Genomic DNA, 7,054 nt, shown 5'->3' on the forward strand with positions numbered 1-7,054 from the left:
GGAAAATATTAGTAAATAAAATATAGTCATAACAGCACAGACTCACCACATCCTGTGACAGAAAACTAATCATAGACAAGGATCGTAAATATAAAGATTAATTACTTTGGCTCTTACAAGAAAACGAGTGGTATTGTAATGATGGAAGTTCTGTTACGATAATTTAACTTTATTCACGAGTAAATGTAAATTGAAATACATAGATTTTTATGTCCCCTTTCCCCCTCCCCCCAAGTTAGGCATGTAGTAGGAATCAGTTAAGTAAGTATGCTCCTTAGTTTACACTAAAAGATTAAACAGGAACTACCACTCTTAACAGAACATCCATCATATGGTGTGTGTACCACATCATCATCATTATAAGGATTCTCCTGTTTCCTTTCTGGTTTTAGATAAAACAAAATGATTAAGAAGAAATATTGTTAACTGCAAAAATTGATAAACTTTTCGTCTGAATACCCTGATTAACAGCAGATTTTATAAGAATTGCCTTAAAGGCAGCTCAGCCACTACAGAAAAGTAATAAACTAAATGACATGGTAGGTTTATAATCTCAACTGGTCAACAATTTCAGTGGACTATTTTTTTGAGGGAAAATCACCTGAATTTCTTCAGGAAGAGAGAAAAGGAAAAGAAAAATGTGACAATGCTTCCACCCAGCTTGCCCTATGAAGACCAAAAGCTTAACTAAAACATGCATAGTCAGTAAAGTAATGAGGAATGCAAACCCATGACCGTCAAAGCAGCATAGCAAGCGATGGCCTAGAAGGTGCAGTACTGTGTGCAGCAGAGGAGAGTTTTCCCTAGGCCTTCATCCCTTCTCTTGACACTTCTCAGGCAAACACATACCAGGCGTGAAGCCACTTTGCTGACCACTTACAAGATGGAGGGCACTTTACCAAAGACTGGCTGGCCTAAACCTCTGAGTGCTGGGAACCAGCTGGGCTGAGGCTTTCTCACCTCAGTCAGGTTATCTATGCTGCAGCAGCAACTCCAACTCCTCGTGTGGGATCACCTAATTGTCTGAGAAATTCTGCATTTCTATGGAATAAAATCAGGTGTCCATTTCATTAAATCTGCAGCCACAAAAAAGTAATTTTCCAGGAATGTCTACTTACATATTACTGAACATGTTGAAAAAAGAGTGGACTGATGATTTGCATTTTAAAACTCTAATCACTTAAGTCTAGTTAACGGGAGTCTTCTTGACCTTCAACAAATCATGTCTTACAGTGAAAAAAAATCTCATTTACACAATGGTCTTGATATATGTGAACAAATGTACTAGTTGACATGGAAACACACTTTTTCTCCTTTCAAAAGCAAGAAAGAACGCAAAAGCTTAAACTCTCTAAAAGATATATTAATATCCTTTCAGAATACATAGAAACAAACAAAAGTTGTATAATGAATCACTCAAACCAGTGTATTTCAAAGGCTATCTGCTTCAAATATTTGCAACTATTATTTCTAAACAATAATGACTTCTAACATGGTAAGACATTTGTATTCATTGAGAATAAAAGCCCTGAGCCTGCCAATACTTACACATGTGCTTTACTAACTTCAAACAATCTTTCTACTGTCCTAGAGGACTAAATACGGTTTCCTTTGAAGCTCATGCACAGAAGACTGATGTCAGGCTCAAGGTTGGGTCCTGAAGGCTGATCTGTATTATTCAGCTATTAAACTACTGGACTGTCTTGATTCTTGTCTAGAAACCATTTCTCTGGTACAGTAATTCTGAATATGAAGACAATTTGCAGTCACACTCGCCTTAAAGTATACAGATAAGGTTGCACTTATGTGCTTAATAAAAGGCCTGGTTTTCAGTGATCTTACAGCTTCTACTAAGCAAAAAATGTGGGTTTCTGGAGAGCTTTTCTCTTTTTTTATCTTGGCCAAATGATAAATATGCAGATCTGATCATTTTATTCTGTGGATATAAGCAAATAAGCAGGAGAGGGGGCAGACATGAGCCCGTCCTCTGAGACAGAGGTCCTGGTCTCCAGCCTACTGCTGACCATTCCCCAGCATTGATGCCTTGAATGTTAAATCTCCTGTCCCATGCAATGGCCTGTGCCCTGGCTTGAGACAAGGGTTCTCTGCACAAAAGCAACATCCTTCCTCCTGCTACTGTCTGAGCAGCAAAAACCCTCACAGACATCATTACTGTGAAAAACCTGAACTACGTGGGACTTTGTGAGCAAGCATAAGGAAGCACACACAAGCCCAAATTAACACAAATAAGTTGTGGCATGGATGCACGCAGGAAATTTGCAGAAACCTATCTGCTTTAGGTCTCACAGAAGCTGATGTCCACAATTCCTCCTTACTGTAACAAGCACAATGTATTTATTCTCATATTTCCGGGAACTGATCAAGGTTAAAAAAATGAAAGACAAACTTTGAATTCAAAAGGTCACAGGCACCTAATCAACCTGCAACACATCACACTCATTAATTATACATTACTATACAATTACATTACATTTAGATAAAAATGTTTAGATTGAAGAATGCCCACCATTTGCTCATTAATATTAGCAAAATATCCATGCAATTTTCTGAGTTTGTGTGCTGCTAAGGAAATTCAGAGGGCTACGCAGAACGCATACCAATGCGGAACTAGCCATTTAAGATTACTCTTTTTTAGATTCCTTACCATGCTGGCAAGAGGAAGATAGTTAAGAGGCACAGTTGGACAACTTTGAATGTAATATCAAAGGTTTGAGGATGAAACAAACAAATGGATGCTGTGGTACTGGTCAACACAGATGTTACTTTAAATATAAACCACGTGGAGAACAGCTAGATTTGACTGAACTGGACCTCATGTAATACAAACATGTCCAAGTATAATTTCTCTGACAGAAATGTACATCAACTATTTTATTATTTAATGCAAGCTGTGGCTGTCATTACGAAGATGCATCTATAGTACGAGACATCAAGCACAATCGCAAATGCTGGTCACCCTATAATATATTACAGAAAGTACATCATCCCTCTATAACATTGTGCATTCATAAAGGACCCTGAAACACTTTTTAAATAGCCTGATGCTGGGAAGTGCTAAGCTGAAAGAGCTTTTAGTGAAACCAAAAGAAACCATATCTGCTAGGCATTCTGCAGAACCAGACCTTTGGAGTCCAGACAATAAAATTAACTGGAGTTTTGCCAAAATGAGGACATTTGGCTCAGTTAGTCAATGTCAGTGCAGAATGATATATTGCAAATATTGAACACTGAACTTTAAAGGAAAAAAATAATTCACTTCAAATTGTCTGACTTGTTTGTAATGAAATAGCCAGTGCTGTACTACATGTTGATTGTCTTATTGCTATACACGTATACACCTTTTTGGGGATGGATGCAATTATAACCATAGATATAATATGTATTATATCATTAATGTTACTACAACAGGCTCCAGTTCAGCAGAGCATTTGTGCTTATGCTTAGTTGAAAGCACATAAGATGGGTTTGATTTTTTGATTCAAGGGGGTTAGACACATGCTCAAGGTCAGTCCGTATCTTGAGAGCTTTGTTCAAGCGAGACACCAAACGCCTCCGCAGGGAAGTTTTTCCTAAATTAGAAGAGACTTTTCTCACTGGGTTAGTGAAGACATGGAGAATGCCCTTGGCTTTGCTCTCCAAATATATCTTGTCTTATGTAAGGGTATGAAACTGGTTGTCCCCTTTTCTGGGGAGCCAAGTAAGACCAATCTCAATTCTTAGGTCTGCATTTGCCATAATAACTGGTTATAATGTGGTTCCCTAAATAAATAAGACTTATGCAGTTATGACATCTGTCTGTCTGACTGGTTCCCTTTTCTGCCCCTCTAATTGTCAGCAAATGTTGCTTAATTTGCCAACCAGTTTCAACCAAGATGTAAGGTAGATACTCTTATTCTAAATGTTTATATAGCCCATAACACCAAAAAAGGTCTGAATACTTCAAAAGCTTTAACAAGTGGGCAATATCATAGAACAGTCACTCAAAAAACACCTGTCTGAACACACGTAACTGAGAAGCTGCACATCTCAGGGTGTGGAAGGCATGCCAAACTCAGAGCATACTGCTGGACCTTGGACATGAGTGACACTAAAGAAGAAACTGAAGCTTCACTAAACCAACATCTCACCACATGCACTCAGTAAAATAATGCAGCAAAATAGGTAACTGTTCCTTTGTACATGGGAGGGATGAGACTAATACTGGCATATTGCAAATTGTTCTGTCATACATCTTAGGATATTAAGAAATTAGGGTAAAGAGCCACAAACGTATTCAAGGACTTCAGAAAGTCCTTGCAATTAATGGGCTCGATCAGCTTAGCATATCAAAAATTCGATTAACACATGACTCTGTAACAGCGTACAAGTACCTTCATGTGGAGAAAATCGAGGCACAAGCAGACTCTTTAATCTAGCACATTAAAGCATAACAAGAACAATTTCAAATAGTAAATAAGGCACTTGCTTTTAACAGAGGAGGTTATTAGCTACTGGAAGGCCCCGTTGGAAATGGTAAAACCTGTATCTCTTGCTGTCATCCAGTCAAGCCTGGTGCTACTCTGGAAGATCCATGCCAGCCAGAGACAAGTTTGGCTCAGTCAAGTGGAAGTTATTGGTGCAGCTGAATAACTATTCAAATTATTGGCTGCCGCTGCTTAAGCATCAAGGGTAAAAGGTGTAGTGGTCCCTTTGGGGTTCAAAATGCTCTGAATGTATGTTTTCTCAAAATATCCTTGTCAGGTGGAAAATTTATTACTTCTAGTTTTAGATGGGGAACAGAGACATAGAGTGCTAAGTAGTTTGCCTCAAGCTCTCAAAGGAATGGCAGAACAAGGATTAAACCACAGGCTTTCAGGACCAAGGCTATTGCTTGAACTGATACAGCAATCTTTGTCTCCCATAAACCGTATTACGCATCTTTGACATGGCCCTTAAAAGTATCTGTGAGCTTTCTGAATGAACATAAAACTGAACTGAATTATTTTCTTTTCGGTGGCAATCGTTAATATTGTTATTAGGCAGCATGGTTTGAAAGACAAGTATTTTGATTCCCAGGAACAGCATGATACATTCTTGTTCACTCTTAGAATTATATGCATGATATAAAGTATTTACAAAAGTAGGTCCTCTGGCATACAGTGGGTGATTTCTGTGATAAAATAGGAGGCTTAAAACAAAAAATAATATGTATCGGAAAAGAAACAAAATTTGAGGTTTTCTACTAAGTGGTATTTTCCAAATATCTGAGTACAGATTTTTATGCTGGACTCAAGCCTGATCCTACTCTGAGCAAAGAGCACAGGAAAAGGCTTGTTGCCTCACATAGTAACAGGATCCAGCTAAACACCACATAGCACAGCAATGTGCTGTCAGGAAAGCCAAGATTTCATGTAGGACAGATCAGAAAATTTTCAAGTGTATTAAAGCTCCGCTTTAAATATTTCATTAAAGAATATATATTAACAAATAATAAAGCTAGGTAAATAAATAATATTCTGCTTCAGTTTCCTGGGATGCATTTATACCCTTTATGACCATTCGGGGCTACACTACATTTGTTTGCTTCCTGATACCTGCCACTTTGTTTGTACTTAAAGAAGGTGGACCTGATTATTCCTTATGTCTACTCTCCATTAACAGATTAAAATAAATTCCAAGAGAACCAGATATGAAGACTCCATCCCGACTCTTTATCACCTCTGTTATTGGCTCCATAGTAATCCAGACTAATGGTATTTGGTTATTGCCCTGCTTAAAGGTACATTAAAGCTGTGTCTGCAATAATGCTATTTACAAGAGTAAATTCATTCCTTCTCATTCCATTCACTAACATTTTCTATTAAATTAATGCTAGGGGAGGAAGGATTTAGTACACTTCACCTCCTGCAGAAGTAATCAGAAAACATTTATGAACGTTCGCAGTTGTGATGGGAGGAATAGAACAGAAGGCATTTTATTATGCTGATTTTATCCTATTTCTTTTGACTGGTGTTAACTAGTGTACAAAAATCCAAAGCTCATCGGAGAAAACAGATCTATGAATTTTCACAATTCCCTGTTAATAAAATAAATTTGAGGGGGAAAGAATGTGTAAGTTCAACTCCACTAGCTGCCAACACCGTAAAGCACTGGGACATACTGTTAAGCAGAGGAATGAAAACTACTCTAAAAGTCAGTATCAATGTAGAAATTCAGTCATTGAGAGCTTGCTTCATGAACTGAAGCTAATTAATGCTCTCATGTAGGGTTGAACCCAAACCATCAGAATGATAGCAGCTCCACAGCTGAATTACTTTTTTAGTATGCTGCCACTTAAAATTCTACCCAGTCACTTTAAAAGGATGGAGCACACGATTAAATTGTGCTACGGGAAGTGAACAGATGAACAACTAAAGTGAAAATCTCCTAAAAAACAAAGATGACCTAAGATATTTAAATACAGAATGACTTCATGTCGCAAAAAAGCTTTCTGCAAAAAGCATCCTTTAATTATCTGCACAGAGTTACTCCTTGCACAGCTTTGTCTGGAAGCTCCAGAAAAGGTACCGTAGTCCGCTCAGTCTTAGATAGCTGCTTCAGTAAAGGAGCTGAATACCCTGGTAGCAAAGCACAACCATGTTGTTGACAGCGTGAACTATTGTATTGGGTTTACTTGGCAAGGTTTTGGTACCGGGGGTCTGCAGGGGTGGCTTCTGTGAGAAGCTGCTAGAAGCTTCCCTTGTGTCCAACAGAGGCAATGCCAGCCGGCTCCAAGACGGACCCGCCGCTGGGCAAGGCCGAGCCCATCCCGCTGGCCAAGGCCGAGCCCATCAGCAACGGTGGTAGCACCTCTGGGGTAAGGGAGTTAAGAAGGTGGCGGCGGGGACTGTGCAACAGCATTTGCAGCTGGAGAAAGGAGTGAGAATGTGAGAGGAACACCTCTGCAGACACCCAGGTCAGAGCAGCAGGAGGGGCAGGAGGTGCTCCAGGTGCCAGAGCAGAGATCCCTCTGCAGCCTGTGGTGCAGCCCATGGTGAGGCCGGCTGTGCCCCTG

Source organism: Phaethon lepturus, unplaced genomic scaffold, assembly GCF_000687285.1.
Source record: "Phaethon lepturus isolate BGI_N335 unplaced genomic scaffold, ASM68728v1 scaffold49432, whole genome shotgun sequence".
NCBI classification, from domain to species: Eukaryota; Metazoa; Chordata; class Aves; order Phaethontiformes; family Phaethontidae; genus Phaethon; species Phaethon lepturus.